The sequence below is a fragment of the Mauremys mutica genome, chromosome 5 (assembly GCF_020497125.1).
Source record: "Mauremys mutica isolate MM-2020 ecotype Southern chromosome 5, ASM2049712v1, whole genome shotgun sequence".
Lineage (NCBI taxonomy): Eukaryota > Metazoa > Chordata > Testudines > Geoemydidae > Mauremys > Mauremys mutica.
Genome location: NC_059076.1, coordinates 103,673,588 through 103,692,860, shown reverse-complemented (window position 1 = coordinate 103,692,860; position 19,273 = coordinate 103,673,588). Strand labels below are relative to the sequence as shown.

At 41.7% G+C, this 19,273-nt stretch overlaps 1 long non-coding RNA gene across 1 annotated transcript; it reads right to left on the bottom strand.

Moving 5' to 3' along the window:
- Nucleotides 1-280: 280 nt before the first annotated feature.
- LOC123371942 lies at nt 281-18,401 on the bottom strand. The gene is made up of 3 exons (XR_006580015.1): nt 18,282-18,401; nt 14,001-14,106; nt 281-861 (listed from the first exon to the last, which is right to left on the bottom strand). It is a non-coding gene; the product is annotated as an uncharacterized LOC123371942 (long non-coding RNA).
- Nucleotides 18,402-19,273: the final 872 nt, after the last annotated feature.

Genomic DNA, 19,273 nt, shown 5'->3' with positions numbered 1-19,273 from the left:
TGCATTGGGCTGAAATGTCTTGTAAAAGAGTATTAAAAAGATGATGTTGCAAGCTAGAAGTTGAGCATATGTAGTTCATAAATTTCATCACAATACCCATTGTTTTTCCTCAAGTCTCCAGACAACTTACCTGTCAGAACAATCTGGTGAATGATGCAGTGAGGTCTATTTAGTGAAGGATGCATTGCTGCCAAACGTGAAGCAAAGCCCTTCTCTTTCCCTGTTATGGAGGGACCTCCATCTATAACAAGCAAGTTAACTTTCTGAAGTTACCAGGGCTTTGTGCAGGCAGAGGTCCACTCGTGCAGTGCTCATTGCAGAACTGGGAGCTTAGATGGTAAGTGTAGCCGGATGTGGCCTCATTCATGGCTTGGCCTCTGGCAGGCAGGAGCAGCTCCTGCTCCATAGGGATGCGGGACAGCCCATGGCCTCACCTCATGCCTTTTTGAGCAGTCTAAAAGTGCAGTTTGCACAGTTTCCTGTCTGAACCACAAATACCGGCGGAAGTCCTTGCTGATGTTAGGGCTTGCTTAAAGCTATATTACAAAATTGTATTCATGTTTTATTGATTATGTAATCCATATATAATGAATGAATGACATAGTATGAGTGTAAGAAACCAATTGCAAGGCTTGAACTGAAATATTACCATGTAAGGATAATCAAGGTATATATGGGGCTATATATAAACCTACAGCAGTAGCGGCTGGAGAGAAGAATAAAACCCACAACAACAACAAAGAACACTCAGGACTGGACCAAAAGCAGTAGAACCTTCCTGCAGATCCAAGGGACGCCGGGGTCTCTCATTGCCTACTGGTTTGATCTCTGGGAAGCTGGAACCTGGCCAGTCTCAGTAACCTAAGATCAAAAGCAATATAGAATATCAGGGTTGGAAGGGACCTCAAGAGGTCATCTAGTCCAACCCCCTGCTCAAAGCATGGCTAATCCCCAACTAAATCAAATAGCCGCATCTGCAGCCTGTCAGTAGTATGAATGGAGTGTGTGAGTGTGAGTGTGAGTAACTGCGCAAATTAAGGGAAACAAGCAATAAATCAACCCTCAGTTCTACTTTTGTGGTTATTTCTTGGACTGATTCCAGGGAACAGGCAACAGTAAGCTCCATGAGGAAGGGACAGCACACCCTGGACATTGTGGACATCACTACAACACTTAATTGAAACAATTTGAACAATATTATTGTGACAATAACTAATTCAAGAAGACAGACAATTAAATAAAAATTAAGTTTAATAAAAACAAAAGAACACTTAACAGGACTCACTCTCCCTAAAAAGAATCTAAGTTGAGATGCTATGGATATATCTGAACATGGGGGCGGGGGTGCCACGTGTAATTTATTAACTGTCCAACTGCTTCAGCAGCAGGAATGATGGCAGGCCTCTTACTGTAATAATTATCACATCTAAGGGAGCAGAAGTTCCAGAAATGGAGTTCATCATCTGATAAACGGAGAGTGCCCCTCAAAGACATTTCATCCTTTGTTACTAGAATCTTTTGTTTTCAGAAGAATCTGTTATGAATTAAGGACCACTGATGTTCATATAATTAGGATTTGTGGTGTTAAAGAATTACCTCCCATTAGAGAAGTTTAATGGTATTGTGTAGCTGCAAGCTGTGAAATATAGAAATGTGACTAAGACAACTGTTGAACTGCTACTAAAATATGCAAACTTTCCTAGAATATTTTCAGGAGAAAGTGCTTCTTTTGCCTAGGAAATAACAAGAAAGAAATAGAAATGACAAGTCCTGCTGAAATCAGAGTACTGTTGTGCTCTGGAACAATGACATTTTAAACAATAGTGAAGTTGAATCATACAGTAATACAACATAAACCATGTATGTGAGTTGAGTGAGTCATCCCAGAATAACCAATAGCCCGGTGGTTAAAGCCTGCACCTGCCATGTGGGAAATCCAGCTTCAAGTCCCTGGGTCCAAATCAGAGTCAGAATAGGAGGAGTCAGGAAGTGGGAAAGGAACTGTGAGTAAGGAACTGGGGACTGGTGGGGAAGGGGCAGGAACTGGGATGGGCAGAGACTAGGACTGGGACAAATAGTCCAGAGGGGGAGACTAAGACTTGCTGGGCAAGTTGACTGATGAGAAACCTGGCTAGGTAAGGAGAATAGGGCTGTGGTGGAGAAGAGACAAGGTAAGGACAGATTGGAGGGAATGAGACAGAGGAGGTTCTCAAGAGACAAGCCATCCTATTTCAGTGATTAATAAGAAACATATTTGTTAAAAAGGTATTTGCTTTACATTAAAAGTAACTGTCAGGGTTCCTTCCCCACTCTGAACTTTTGGGTACAGATGTGGGGACCCACATGAAGGACCCTCAAGCTTATTTACCAGCTTATGTTAACAGTAGGCTGCCACCACCAAGCGTGTTCCAAATCTTAGGGGGGAGCCACTTGGAACTCTGCCTTCCCCCAAATATTTCCCAAGTCCCTAACACACACACACCCTCTTTCCTGGGGGGATTTTAGACTAATTCTTCCCCCCGCCCAAGTCCTTGCACCCCGTTGCCTGGGTAGGCTTAGAGTATACCCTCACCAATTAGTCCTGGTGAACACAGATCCAAAAATCCTTGGATCTTAAAACAATGAAAAATCAATCAGGTTCTTAAAAGAAATGCAGCAACATTGTGGCAGAAGCTTTTTTCTGCGCAAAAAATTAAAAATGTGTGGCTTATTAATTATGCACACATGCAGTAGCACAGAATTTCCCTAGTAGTGATTCATGTGAGCCAACCTTACCAGTGCACCAGGATGGAATGGGCCAGGACTTGCTGAATGAACATGAAAAGAGAATGGAACATATCACTAATGTCATGAACCAGATTTGCTGTTCTGAGTCTTGTATACCCTACACTGGCAAATTTCTCACAGATTTCAATTTTTTGACAGTGTAATTAATATAGGATGTGTTCCTTATAGACTGCAGATTTATTTTGCTAAGTTGCATATTTTGCTCAGCTTTTTTTCCTTCAAGGCATAGTTTCTTATGCAACGAAGATTCCAGTTTAAAAAAAAAAAATCTTTGTATGATCTCTGCTCAGAGCATTCTAAGCCCTTCCCATTCATTTTGTTTCACTTTCAAAGATCATACAATTATGTATAATATTCCCATTTGTTGTATTATATTATAGCTAAATCTGCTGCTTACTATTGATTTTATTCATAGCTCTTGCATGCAACAGTAACCCTACTTCTTAAAAGATATAAATTTTTAATGGAAATTCAAAAGCCACAGTTCCCATGTTTAAATATATTTCAAGATACGTTTGCTGATCTTTTAATATTTAAAGATGAAGCAAGAGGTATAATTCAGTACAGCCTGTATATATGCCGCATAGTACTTTCCATGCCTTACCCACTGCAAAGTCTCATTGAAAAAAGTAATGTAAAAGTAAATAAAAGTGAGAAAAGTCGATAGAAGATATTGATGAGCCCAAAGAGTCATAACTTCAGAGTAACAAGCAAGCCACCAGGGAAGCAGTGTGCTTTGTAAAAAATTCCTGTGAATGAGGTAACAGGAAAAGCGTTTCTATAACAAAATGCAAAAAAACAAATATTTATGTAGGGGTTGGTGTTCACCCCTAAGGCATACAAATATGAAAGCCATTTAAACAGTCACAACTGGTAGTTTTAAACTCAGTGGTTAAGAAAAGCAAAATGCTTTCTTTAAATCATTCGTTACAAACATGAATAGTATGTTCACAGAACCAGATCCTGGGATTGTTTCCCCTGAGGTGAAAAGCCCTGCTGAAGCTGGAGCATACCTGTGCTGTGGAGCACTAATGTCCTTGTACCCTGAAGGGGTTCCCACTAGGGGTGGCCAGAAAACAACTTTTTCATCTTGCAAGAAGTCTTTAGGCTTCCAAATGTTTTTTTGTTCTTATGCAAAAAACAAAACCAAGAACTTTATCTCTCTTTTAAAAAAAAAAAATACATAACAGAATAGCCAACGGTCCACTGTTAGGGCACTCCCCAGGGATATAGGGGAAAGAGTTTCAAGGCTCTGATTCAGAGCATAGATTTTCATCCCAGCTGACTCTGAATGAGGCAAAGAAGGAACGTGAACCAGGATCTCCCATAGCCTGGGGAGAGCTCTCACCACCAGGCTATTGTTTATTGTGGGTTGGTTAGTCTCTTCCACCCCAGCCCTCTTGTTTTAACCAGAAAAATCCACCCTCATCCTGAAAAACCTTTCCAACAAGAGTTGTGTTGAAATTGACACGCAAAAAGGTTTGGTTTAGATGAAAACACATTTTGTCCAAAAAAAAAAAAATATCCAACCAGCTCATGTTTCCATCTCTCCTGTGGAATACCACTGACATACCCAGGACCCTGCCTGTAGTTCACCATTCCCGGCCCGTAGCACTTCCCTCAGCTCCCATTGGCCGGGAACGGCAAACCACAGCCACTGGGAGCTGTGAGTGGCCGTACCTGCAGATGCTCAGGTAAACAAAGTGTCTCGTGGCATCTCCAAAAGAGGGGGGAAAAAAACCAAAAAAACCCAACCAAACACAACTTCATGTGTCTGGGGCCTACGTCACTTTAGCGAGTTGTGCTTGCTCTTCTTCTCCGGTTTCCACAGATTTTGCTAACGCACCAGTGCTTTAGTAATTCCTGAGGTCTGGCAGATGAGACAAAAGTAAATCATGCAGAAGAGGTGCTCAGACAGCAGACCCAATCTCCATATTTTTACCCTTCCTCTCCTCAGAGCACCTTCATAGACTGCATGTTTTTGCAGAGCAGCCACAAACCCCTTCTGAACCCTTAGTGCATTAGGCCTGAACAGCTGAGAATCAGTTGGGCTACCGGGGACCCAGCTTAAATGTAAGAAAGCCTTACCTGCATCTAATTTCTGACTTTCCAAGTACTTATCCCATTTGTGCTCATTCTATGCAGTATGTATCCATAAATCTTTCCTACATTCACAAATACAACCTACTCAGTTTGAAAAGTCAACCCTCTTATCAGAAAACTAAACGTGTCATTTTGCTTCAGCTTTCTTTAACATTTCCTTGAGAATTCATTATACCTTAATGCATTACACAGTGTATAAGTGATAAATAGAAACAAAATAACAATCTTATAAGCAGATTTTAAATGCAATGAAAACAGTGACCATATCACCATGCTATTTAACTGGTCTTTTGGGAGGAAGAGGGGCTAGGGAGAATGCTGTAACCTTTAATATATAAAGAAAAAAAAAAACAACCACACTTGGCATGAAAGGCTGTTAAAAAGTAATTAGTCGCAAAATGGTGTAGGCTGTAAGGCCCTTATTTGAAGCCCACTGAAGTTAGTGGAAAAGCTCCCGTTGATTCAGTGAGGTTTGGATCAATATCTTAAGCCTGGTCTACACTAGGCGTTTAAACCGGTTTTAGGAGCGTAAAACCGATTTAACGCCACACCCGTCCACACTAAGAGGCCCTTTATATCGGTATAAAGGGCTCTTTAAACCGGTTTCTGTACTCCTCCCTAACGAGAGGAGTAGCGCTAATATCGGTATTACCATATCGGATTGGGGTTAGTGTGGCCGCAGATCGACGGTATTGGCCTCCGGGCAGTATCCCACAGTGCAACACTGACCGCTCTGGACAGCAATCTGAACTCGGATGCAGTGGCCAGGTAGACAGGAAAAGCCCCGCGAACTTTTGAATATTTCCTGTTTGCCCAGCGTGGAGCTCCGATCAGCACGTGTGGTGATGCAGTTAAAAATCAAAATAAAGAAAGAGCTCCCGCATGGACGATGCGGACGTGATCGCTGTAAGGGCAGGCAAATCTGTTCTATCAGCGCTCCGTTACAGAAGACGAAATTCAAAATCATTTTTAAAAAATCTCCAGACAGATGCCATAGCAGGGATTCAGCGCACTGCTGCGTGACAAGCGTAACGGAAAGCCAAAGAATCAAATGGACGCTCATGGACTGGAGGACTCAAGCTATCCCACAGTTCCTGCAGTCTTTGAAAAGCATTTGCATTCTTGGCTGAGCTCCAAATGCTTCTAGGGTCAAAAACAGTGTCCGCGGTGGGTCAGGGCATAGCTAGGCAATTTACGCACCCCCCACCCACCCCCAGAAGTGAAAGGGAAAACAATCCTCTCTTGACTCTTTTACATGTCACCCTATCTTTACTGAATGCTGCAGATAGACGCGATGGTGCAGCACTCAACACCAACATCCTTGCTCCCCCCACGCTATGGATGGCTGATGGTGCAATATGGCTGGTATCCGTCCTCATCATCAGGCTATTGGCACATGGGGCAGTGCAAAAGGACTGGTAACCATGCTGACTAGCATCAGTAAGGTCAATCAAGGGCGCCTGGCCCTAATTTTTCCTGGTAGATGGTACAGTATGGCTGATAACCATCGTCATCATAGCAACAGGGGGCTGAGCTCCATCAGCCCCCACCCTTCATGTGTAAAGAAAAGATTCAATTGCCCCTGGACTAGCAGAGGGATGCTGGGCTCCTCTCCTACACACTCCTTACTGTCCTGTCTGGACTATCATAGCAGCTGGAGGCTGCCTTCCACTCATATCTCACTAACAAGTCACTGTGTCTTATTCCTGCATTCTTTATTACTTCATCACACAAGTGGGGGGACAATGCTACGGTAGCCCAGGAAGGCTGGGGGAAGAACGGAATCAACAGGTGGGGTTGTTACAGGAGCACCCCCTGTGAATAGCATACAACTCATAATTTCTGCAGGATCTGACACAGAGCAGCTGTGCTCTCTGGTTCTATGATACAGTGGTTCTCTAGTACACTTGCCCATATTCTAGGCAGGACTGATTCTATTTTTAGATACCAAAAAGGAGGGATTGACTCAGGGAGTCATTCCCAATTTTGGCTTTTGCGCCCCTGGCTAAGAGCAGCCAGGGGCACTTATGACAGCAACAGATGGATCAGTGCAAAAGGACTGGTAGCCACGATCATCTTATTACCAATTTATGGTATGGTAGATGGTACAATATGGCTGGTAACCATCTCTGCTATCATGCAAAAGCAAAAGCATGCTGCTGTGTAGCACTGCTGAATCGCCTCTGTGAGCGGCATCTAGTACACATACGGTGACAGTCACAAAAGGCTAAACAGGCTCCATGATTGCCATGCTATGGCATCTGCCAGGGCAATCGAGGGAAAAAAGGCACGAAATGCTTGTCTGCCATTGCTTTCCCAGCGGAAGGAGTGACTGATGACATTTACCCAGAACCACCCGCGGCAATGATTTTGCCACATCAGGCACTGGGATCTCAACCCGGAAATTCCAAGGGGCGGGGGAGGCTGCGGGAACTATGGGATAGCTATGGAATAGCTACCCACAGTGCAATGCTCCAGAAATCGATGCTAGCCTCGGACCGTGGACGCACACCACCGATTTAATGTGTTTAGTGTGGCCGCGCACACTCGATTTTATACAATCTGTTTTGTTAAACCGGTTTATGTAAATTCGGAATAATCCCATAGTGTAGACGTACCCTTAGTGAATATCATGGGGGAAATTGTGAGACAGACAGCTAAAGGCTTAAAAATAAGAACATAAGAATGGCTATACTGGGTCAGACCAAAGGTCCATCAAGCCCAGTATCCTGTATACTGGCAGTGAACAATGCCAAGTGTCCCAGAGTGAGTGAACCTAACAGGTAATGATCAAGTGATCTCTCTCCTGCCATCCATCTCCATTCTCTAATAAACAGAGGCTAGGAACACCATTTCTTACCCATCCTAGCTAATAGCCATTAATGGACTTAACTAGATAAATTCATGGAGGTTCTCTTTTAAACCCTTTTATAGTCCTAGCCTTCACAACCTCCTCAGGCAAGAAGTTCCACAAATTGACTGTGCACTGTGTGAAGAAGAACTTCCTTTTATTTGTTTTAAACCTGCTGCCCATTAATTTCATTTGGTGGCCCCTAGTTCTTATATTATGGGAACAAATATATAACTATAGGGGGAGGGACAGCTCAGTGGTTTGAGCATTGGCCTGCTAAACCCAGGGTTGTAAATTCAATCCTTGAGGGGGGCATTTAGGGATCTGGGGCAAAAGTCTGTCTGGGGATTGGTCCTGCTTTGAGCAGGGGGTTGGACTAGATGACCTCCTGAGGTCCCTTCAAACCCTGATAGTCTATGACTTTTCCTTATTCACTTTCTCAATACCACTCATGATTTTATATACCTCTATCATATTCCCCCCTTAGTCTCCTCTTTCCCTAGCTGAAAAGTCCTAGCCTCTATTCTCTCTCCTCATATGGGAACCATTCCAAACCCCTAATCATTTTAGTTGCCCTTTTCTGAACCTTTTCTAATGCCAGTACATCTTTTTTGATATGAGACCACCACATCTGTATGCACTATTCAAGATGTGGGTGTACCATGGATGTATATAAGGGCAATAAGATATTCTCCATCTTATTCTCTATCCCTTTTTTAATGATTTCTAACATCCTGTTTGCTTTTTTGACTGACGCTGCACACCGCATGGACGTCTTCAGACAACTCTCCATGATGATTCCAAGATCTCTTTCCTGATTAGTTGTAGCTAAATTAGCCCCCATCGTATTGTATGTTTAGTTGGGGTTATTTTTTCCAATGCGGATTACTTTACATTTATCTACACTAAATTTCATTTGCCATTTTGTTGCCCAATCACTTCGTTTTGTGAGATCTTTTTGAAGTTCTTCACAGTCTGCTTGGGTCTTAACTATTTTGAGCCATTTAATAGCATCTGCAAACTTTGCCACCCCACTTTTTACCCCTTTCTCCAGATCATTTATGAATAAGTTGAATAGGATAGGATTGGGGAACACCACTAGTTACCCCTCTACATTCTGAGAATTTACCATTTATTCCTACCCTTTGTTCCCTGTCTTTTAACCAGTTCTCAATCCATGAAAGGATCTTCCCTCTTATCCCATGACAACTTAATTTACATAAAAGAGCCTTTGGTGAGGGACCTTGTCAAAGGCTTTCTGGAAATCTAAGTACACTATGTCCACTGGATCCCCTTTTCCACATGTTTATTGACCCCTTCAAAGAACTCTAATAGATTAGTAAGACATGATTTACTTTTACAGAAACTATGTTGACTTTTGCCCAACAATTTATGTTCTTCTATGTGTCTGACAATTTTATTCTTTACTATTGTTTCAACTAATTTGCCCGGTACTGACGTTAGACTTACCAGTCTGTAATTGCCAGGATCACCTCTAGAGCCTTAAAGATTGGCATTACATTAGCCATCTTCATGTCATTGGGTACAAATGCTGATTTAAAGGACAGGTTACAAACCATAGTTAATAGTTCTGCAATTTCACATTTCAGTTCTTTCAAAACTCTTGGGTGAATGCCATCTGGTCCCGGTGACTTATCAATTAATTCCAAAACCTCCTCTAGTGATGCTTCAATCATTGACAATTCTGCAGTTTTGTCACCTACAAAGGATAGCTCTGGTTTGGGAATCTCCTAATCTCCCCCTCTAGGGGGGCACAGGTGCCATTGATCAACTCTTCCCCCTCTCTCCCAGTGCCTCCTGCACACTAGGGAACACCTGCAGGAAGTGCTAGGAGGGAAAGGGAGGAGAGGGGACTGGACACACTCAGGGGAGGGGGTGGAATCATATCCAGGGCCATGGGCCCCTCTGATCAACTCCTCTCCATTCTTCCCAGTGTGCAGGAGGCACTGGGAGGAAAGGGGAGGAGCAGGGACGGAGAGTGCTCAAGGTGGGGGTGGAAAGAGGCATGGAAGAGGGTCAGGGGTGAAGTGGGGGTGGGGGCCTGGGGCTGAGCAGGAGGCTTGGTAGTATGAGAAAAAAATCAAATCAAAATGGGGGTCCTCAGGCTGCTAAAGTTTGAGAACCGCTGCCACAGGTAGATGAGGCTGCAGCAATAAATAAAAGATGAAATTTCTTACTATGCTTATTAGGAAAAGCAAAGAAACAACTGAGAAAAATATTAGGAGTTCCACTTTTCTGCCATTCCCCACCGGCTTTCCTTTTTAACCCATTTAATATAAAGGATAGATATGAGGGGTTTTGTTTGGTGATGTGTGTAGTAAGTGCAGGCCCTGATAAAGGCCCAGTATGAGGCCTAAGGCCTGAACTAAAGTAATGGTCAAGACTTTGCTAACATAAAGCAAAGTTAAGCTGTGAGTCAGAGGTAGGCCCTGCTCACAGAAGCTGGCACAAAAAGGGCTGATGCTGCATAAACATATATTCACCTAGCATAAACACAGCACTAGAACACACTATACTGAAACATTCCATAGATAACAGGAGGACAGGCCAACCCATCCCAATGACAGGGGCAAAAGGGTAAAATAATGGATAGAGTTGTTTTGATCGAACCAACATGTACAAGGTAGAAGGCGGTACCTTAATACGTAGAGGGGTTGTAACTTGCTACGTAGAGAGGTTGCACCTCAATACATCAGGTGCGATGTGTAACTTGTTTGTATCTGTGTATAAGAATGCACTCCTGGGGCGGAACCTTTGTCCGGCCGTAGGGGGAGTGGAAAGTCCCGCCACTAAGCCGGGTCCTTGCCAAGAGGCACTCTCTCGCAGTATGCCCGGTAGACTAAGTAATCTACGGGGACCCTGCACGGGTGTCCGAGGTCGCAATAAACCTAGCCGACGTGGCTTTGCATCTTACTGGACTCTGTGGTTATTGGGGATTCTCGTCGGGTCTGCTGTGTCAGCTATCTGCAGAGCTGGGGCAGCACACAGAGGAAACTCACGCACGCAGCCAAGTGATATCAACAAGGAGAAAGCAGAGCACCACACCGGTACTGCTCTGACAACAATGTGGTCCCAATTTTATACTGCTGGCAAATGCTTTGACATCAGAAAAGCCCAATCAGTGAATAAGGACAATAATATTAGTCAGAGTCAGGCATTACAATTTAAGAATGGTTTACTCATGTTGATCATTTTTCCGCTAGTCTAATGATGTGTTAATATTTCTTAAGCTATAAATGCATAATACTTTCTTTGCTAAATTCAGCAACACATTGTTTAATGGATGAAAGTGAGTTAAAGTACCAAGGGCTATTGCCAAAATGACCTCCTTCAGTGTAACAAATGAAATTAAAATGTTTATTTTCAAGGTATTAATCTGTCTGCAATACATTAGCTCAATACTAGTGAAGAAATGCTGTAGAGTGATACATGTTACTGGACTTCCCCAATGCATGTAAAAGATCTTAACTTTATTGCATTCAGCATCTCAGATCTAGTCTCTGAATATTTTGCATATATTCATTCTCTTCATCCTTTTCATTCCAGAAAGCGAATAGATTAAGTCATAGGACATTAGTTTTAGTTTCTTCCTCCCACCCCCACCCCACATACTCCCAACAACTGCCTCCTGAATATTTTGAGATTTAAAATAATGAATCTGAGAGCACCTTAGAGCTCCACTTGATGTAAATCTCCACTCACTTATTAACAAAAGTACTGAGTTAAACTTTTAAATTCATGATGAGATAAGATAGCAGTGTCCGCATTTGAAGGATGAATACACTCCAATTTGTAGCATGTGCTTTGTAACTATGGCGTTAACACTGGTGCTATCACTACAGTAGCTTGCACAGCATGTGACTAATAAGCAGATTTATCTTGAAGCCCCAGTCCTCTCAGTGTGCATCTGTTCACAGACAGATGAACTCACACGTATATATAGTAGCAAATTGTGGTTTAAAATCCCAGCTGAATCCCCAATAGAAAGCAGATAAAAACCTTTTTATTTAAATCTAAACTATAGATGAAAGATTTATTTGCATGATGCAAATGCAAAAAATTGTGTCACAAATCTGTATTACAGATACCCATATTACACAAATGATCTCAGTCAGTATGAGAGTACTATAGTAATTAAGCAATCCTAAATAAGAAAAATATTTTTATTAGAAAAGTTTTTCATAAACAGCTTCAGCTACGTATGACAGGAGTGGTTCATTTTTAGAGCACTTTAAAACAAGATCACTGCCAAGATATACATGTGTTAGCTAAAAAGCTCCCTCCACTTGTCTGTGGACAACTGGTGATCTCTGGGACACTTGCTGATGGTCTGTAGAGAGCTGGCTGGTCACTTAGTTCTAGGTCCTATTAATTTTGAGCTGCAAAATGCAGCTAAAAAATTAAAGGTTTTCCTAAGAATACTTTGCCACGTAAGCAATAACTGCAAGGATTGTGCATGGAAGAAGTGGTAGTCTGTACAATTGAGGGTGCCAGGGCAGGTGGCCACAAGATAAATTATGTATTAAAATGTGACTCACAACCTGAAGAAGTCACAAACCCCTACATTAGCGGATTGGGTTTCATGTTAGCATAAGACAACTGATGAGTGGCAGGCTACAACAGTAGAGCATTAAGCCCTGAAAGAGGCTGATGGTCCAGAAAAGGTGGATCTACCGGTGGACACCACTGTGCTACGGGCATGATTTTCAGAAATGCTGAGCCATTACTGATTTCAATAGTAGCCTTGTACACAAAGTGCCACCATCTGAAAGCCAGGGGAGTTTGAAAGTTCTCAGCACTGGGGGATTGGCCAAAGTTTTACTATTGACTTCAGAGATAGGCCAAAATGGAACACTCTTGAAAACACCTTACAAGTTAAGATTAACAATGTAGGTTGGAGATAAAGTGTGCAGGGTCTTAGAGCTGAGGATGAAAAGTATCAACTTGCAGTGGTGGAATTCGAAAGGAGAGTGGATTTCCCCCCCCCCCCACCAATATTTCAATTTCACAGCCTGATTATGAGAGAGACATTTCCATTTTGTTCCAATTGTATCTGACTTAATAGTATTCAGGCCATTTCTTGTTTCCATGCAGTTGGCTCTCAAAAAAACAAAGGAATCAAAGGATCAAAATTCAGTTTTTTCACCTGTCCTTCTGTATTTCTCAGTGGAATGGTCAAATATAAAAAAAACCTGCCCCTCTCCTCTTTCATATGCATCTCCGAAACATACTGTGGGATCGCAAGTAGATCTCGGTGATATTTTTCAGACAAATAGTTTATTCACTGAAAAATTCAGTTTCAGGTTAACTGAAACTATTCACAAATTCACATCAGTTCACTAAATAATTGAGAGCAAACTGAAAAAGTCAAACCTGAAAAAAGTTCACTTTGACTCAGGCATTTTGACAAAAGCAAGCAAGGAAATTGCAGAGGGAGGTGGGAGTCGTGCCTCTTTTATGAGCTTTAGCCCAATGATTAGGGAACTTACCTAGGACATGGGTGGCCCAGGTTTCCCCCCATGGAGAAGGGATTTGAACTTGTTTTCTCACATCACAGGAGAGTGCCTTAGTCATGGATGGATATTCTGGTATGGGGCTCTCACAGTATCTCCCCTTCAAGTTGTTCCACTTTTAATAAATAGTTATTGGAGCAGAGATTTGAACTAGTTCTTCCTACCTCCTAAGTGAGTGATAGTCCTAATTACTGGACAAATGCTTACCCAAAAAAATGGCGGGGGCAGCAGCAGCACCACCTCTTTCTCCTCACCCAGCCAATTTTGTGAATCGTTTGCTCACTTTTGTCAAAATACCTGAAAGTCTAAATGAAGGGGGGGTGTATTCAAAATTGCCAGCCAATCGAAAACAAAAATCAATTTTCCCAGCTCTTGTGAGACGTGCACCAACGCTCAAAAGTGCTACACTCGTCACTATCCAGCTTATTCCAGAATAAGGCAGATTCCAACGGTTCTGCAAGTCACAGAAGAGGTCAATCCATTGAGGAGGACAGGAGCACATGCTGAGGCTTGTATTTTTCATCTTTACAATAAACTGCACTTTCCAGTTAAAAACATAAGGAGCTGTACAAACAATAAAGAATTAAGCCTTACAAGACCCCAGAGAGGCAGGTGCATATATGGGGAAAACAACCTAGATGTCCTGACTCCCACTACTTGGTCTTAAAGACTAGACAGCATGTACAATTTTCAAAAAAGTGAATAAGTGAATTAAATCCCTTTACCTTCAATGAGATTTAGTCTTCTGGATGACTAAGTAACTTTGAAAATGGGATATAGGCTTGTAAGTCACTTGGGCACCTTTTGAAATATTATCCAATGTGTCATCTCCTACATTTAAAGAGAAATTAAAGTAAGTCTGAGTCTACTGGTAAAAGTGAAGAGATTCTTTAAAAAAAAAGTGTATCTTGATGCTACAAACCCAGATTTAGAAGCCACTGGGCAATTTCATTAGCTTTGCTGATGCACAACAGCTGACAGTCTGACCCATTTAGTTAAAGGAGAAAAGGGATGCTGTGAAGTTCAGTCCCTTTTCTCTCTGTTCAGTCTTCGGTCCTTCGCTAATTTTCATTCCCTTCCCCATGCCAAGATCCTGAAATCACACTCCCAGTGATATGCCCCATCATCCACTGCACCAGGGATACCAGTATTTTTATTGTACTGTACTGGAAGTTTGATTTTGCATATGAGTTTTTGTATTGTATCGTATTGTATTTTTATCCAATACTTAAATCACTTTAAGTGAATGTTATCCTTTTAACATTCTCCTTTAATAATTTACACCAGAATTCCTCAAACTGAGATTAGTGTAAAGCCTCTTCCGGGGTAAGCTTAGTAAATTAAGGGGAAAAAACAAAACAAAAATTAGACACATTTATGGAGAACTCACACCAAGGAAAATTATCCAGAGCTAGATGAAGCAGTAAGGCTCAGGCCTGAGTATAGGGGTTGTATGCGCTGCTCCAAGAAGAGCTCTGGGAAAAAGAACTATGGCCATATACAAAAGTTGCTTCAGACACACCATTTTCTTCAGAGTGCATGTGAACAGAGAAAAGTAATGCACACATTCAGTTCAGATACATTGCACAGTGTTAACATTTCTCTTTCTGTGCTTGCACTGCATTTTGCACACTTTCTCCCATTAGAGAAGCACATGTACACACATAAGTATGCATAGGGAGGATGTCACCATGATTTGTAGTGTCTATTTACAAGTACATCTGTTCAATAACCAGTGTCTGTATTTCAAGGAAGTAAGATGTTATTCCCCCCCCACCACCAGCTTACAAAGGGCTAAGGTAATGCTTCCAGGACACATCTTCCCTCTCATATGCCATCTGATTTTGATCGCTTCAGACAGCTTGAAAGCTATTTCACATAGAAGTGTTCCTAATTCATGTTATTTTTCTGTTAAAGCTGGGTATCACGTATTCAAAAAGTAGGTACAGATAAGTCAGGTCTTGCTATCTATCAGTTAAGTCATTATCAACAATTTTTAAGTGATCTTAAATGGACATGAGAAATGAACCGCTATGAAATTCTAGTGTGTGGAGGGCAGGATAGCATTCATATTGTCTATCTTGGACTTGCCTACTAATTATGCACTGGTCTCTGTTATATGCCTGAGTGCACTCATACAATAAGTTTAGATTCAATGAGCTGGAACATCCTGATTCAGGTAATGTTTGAGCAAGTTGTTTTCCTGCTGCAGCTCAGTGAGGATGTTTTTCTACTTTGAGAGAACAAAGAATTTCTAATGTGAATCAGCCCACATTAGAAGTGTTTGTTGTGTCATCCAAATGCTTCTCCACAATTATATTTAATCACACAAGAAAAGTCATGGTTGACCCACATGAAAGGGTGGCTTCAATTTTGATATAAATTATATGCATGTACAAACATATAGGACAAGCACTGCAGCAGCCCTGAGATAGCAAGTAAAGACTAATGAAGGTGGAGATGGTTGAGATTGGGTCATTTCATTCAAAGGCAGAGGGGACTCTGGGTCAAACAGTGGCAGAGGAATTAGGGACTGAAATGAAGGGCAGCCAAATGCAAATAATTTCTCTCTATATAAAATTAAACACCTGCTTAGTCTTGTAGACTCTTGGATTTAGCCCATCATAGTGTAATGTGATGTACATGGGCAGATGCTGGAGCTCTCACAGAGCCCACTGACTTCAATGTAGCTCTCTGCAAACAAAGGCGTCTGGTTACATGCATCACATTTCAGGATCAGGACCCTTATTAGGTGTACTCCTTTGGGGACGGTCACAAAGATGGGAACCAAAGTGCCAAACACTGGAAGGAAATACAATTATGAGTGGGAGCCACAAAGTAATTTAGTTGTCACAACAGTGAGCATCTCAGTGCCTAATTTTTAGGTGCCTAGAAAGATCACAGGAACAGCACTGTGATTCACAATGCATAGGCTCCACATACAAAAAACAGGGAGAGAAAGACACCTAGGAATGCAAGCCACAAAAGCAAGAATGCCAGATGTGGAGCTGCCTAAGCTAGGCAATGGGAGATAGGATAGAGCTGAGCCCAAAGCCTGTCTCTCAGAGATAGGTGCCTAAGTCAAGACTGCAGGGAGGCACCTAACCCTGTTTGTAATCCACAAACAGGAAGCCACCCCATGTAATCAGGCAACATAGGCACCTAACCTACTTCTTCCAAAAATGAATTAGGCACCTCCCTCCTGCTACACACAACATCACCACCTCCACTGGCTGGTTAGACTGGGCCCAAGGTCTCCCACCTCCAAGTGGGTGCCCCAACCAGTGAGTCATTTCCCCTCACTCTTCCTCCCCACCCCAGTGATGGATAAGTCTCCCCCGATGGATAAACACTTAAATAGATTGGGCCAGAGATAGGAAGGGAGCGCGAGAATAATGCTGTAGTCTAGTCATTAGCAAACCCACTGGGGAGACCCAGGGTCCTATCTCCTGCTCCAATCACTTTATTTTGCCATAGTGGAATGGTTTCAATATGAGAGATTGAGGGCACTCACAACAGACTATTCTACAGGTCAGTGGTTAGAACAGTCACCTGAGGAGGCGGGGGGATCCCTGTTCAAATCCTCTCCCCCTTGCAGGCAGAGAGAAAGAAACTGAGCATCCCACTGATGTGAGTGCTCTAACCACTAGGCTAAGAGTTATAAGGGATACACCACCTCCTCTAGCAGCTGGATTTTGAATGGGACCCAATCTGGGTAGGCATGCAATTTAGGCAGACAAACACCTGTCTTCCTCCTGTTTTTGAATCACTGTGGGGCTTACACGTGAGACCATGCCTGGGCACCTAGAGTGAGGCAGACACATGCATGCCCCAAGGTATAAAATTTAGGCCTATAGCTATTTTGAAAGAAATAGCTTTTTGAAATGCATCCTATGTTTCTATCCCAACAGATCCAAATTTATATGAATCTAACCTGAGTTTAAATGTAGAGAAACCATGCTTCCTCAAATAATTGTGCTGCCTGTGCCTCATCAAGCCATTTCTGCATCAATTAACCTCTTTCATTTAATTAGAGCACTAAAGGGACAATTTAGCTGATATAATCACAGAACCAAGGTAGCCTTTCCCCAGAATATTTTATCTGGTAAAGTTAGAGTAAATTGTTTGCTTGAGATACCTCCAGCACAAACAGCCATTTCAGGAATTACAGCTCAGAAGCCTTCTGCCATTTGATTAGTAAAAAAACCCACTACTGTGTGTTGGTGGAACATGAAGAAATATTGCACATATAAGCATCCAAAGTAGTAAGAAACAAAGATGAGACACACAGAATCTAATAGACCTGCTGAAATAAAATACCATCAGTATGGAAAACAGTATCACTGCTTCAAGATGGTCATTTAGATTTATCTGGGAAAGAATGAGAATGAAGCACTTCAATGACAGCACTAACAACTGCATTAGAGAAAGCATGTTATGCAGAGCTGGTCAAACTCATCAAAAGTTTTACAATTAACATGATTTTGTAAGTGGGAAATCTGCTTTTTTTTGTTACTTTTACTTTTTTGTCCAGTTATAGGGCTGGCTGAAATATTTTAAATTTAAAATATTTTTATTTTTTAAAAGAATTCATGACATTTTTCCTCTCCTCCTTGTTCCCCCGCCCTTTTTTTGGGTCCCCTCTCCTCAGCTACCTCTAGTTATAAGAGGGGGAGGGAAGTAAAATTTCAACACTACAAAATGGCACTTTAAAGTGCCTTAAGGGTTGAAATGGATTACCTGAGTGAGAAAGGATAATGTAAGCTGAGCACTTTCAATGCTCTCCCCTTACACTCTAACATGCCCCCTCCAATCAATCAATAAATATATACTGTGTCCAAGAAACTAAGGGCTAATCCTCCTGCCAGTATGCAGCCCAAATTCAAAGGAGTTACCAGTTTAGATAACCAGAGTATGGTCCTATATTCCTAATCTAATGTATTCATAATAATAAGCACAGCTATATGAAAGGGATAGTAGATAGCAAAAGTAATACATGACTTAACTGTCAGATGTAACAGTTCTGTGTCCAGGTTCTGCTCCCCACTTCTCTAAAGACACTGCTCTGTGACTTTCCTCCTCCCAGAACATACACACAAATCCTTTGTTAAAGCATAGCAGCCAAGGCACAGGACTTTACTAACCTCACATGGTCTTGCCTATTTTATAAAGCAAAAGGAAACCTACTTCACTTGAAATCAGATGACATTTCCCCAAACATAAGGGGCCAGGAGCTGCACTGATGTATATCAGCTGAGGATCATGCCCAACAGCTCAAATGTCTTCTTGCAAATGGCTGAACAAAAGGACAATTAAAGTTATAGACTCAATATCTGACCCACCATAAAATAGTTATCACCTAAGTCATTGATTTAATGGGCCATAGTTTTTCCTTTGGAGGGTTTATTTTGATAGTTAACTATCAATACTAAGCAACTGAACACACACAAAACATTTATTTTTAGAACTTATAAAATGCTTAGTACTATGCTATCTCTGCAGCAGCAAACAAGACACTAGCTACAAGTAATTGAGGCTGCCTGGACCACAAAGCTATGTTAGCTCCCAAAGAGGCAGTATTACAGACTGTGTACTGAAGTTACTGTTATCAAAAGGTTTAATTTAACCATCTGCTACTCTTTCAGAATATTAGGGCATCTTAAGATGCCAAACAAAAAGGCATCTTAAGGGAGTTATTTTTAAGCTTCTAAGGTTTCTCTCTTTAGAAATTATAAACTAATATCCTTTTAAATTTTAAAAAATGTAAATGATCCTTTGTTAGGCAATATCTCTTTTGCAGTTGGGAAAACGACATGGATAAAAACCACAAATCATTTTTTTCAGAAAGATTTAAATGTGTTAATCATGTGAAGTTGTCATGGAAATCTTACAACATGGTCAAAATCAAACCCTTCATCTCAAAACCAACTTTCAATAGCACTTAAATTCTCTGAAACGAGGGTGGGAAGGATAACTATCATTAGGGAACAGACAGCTG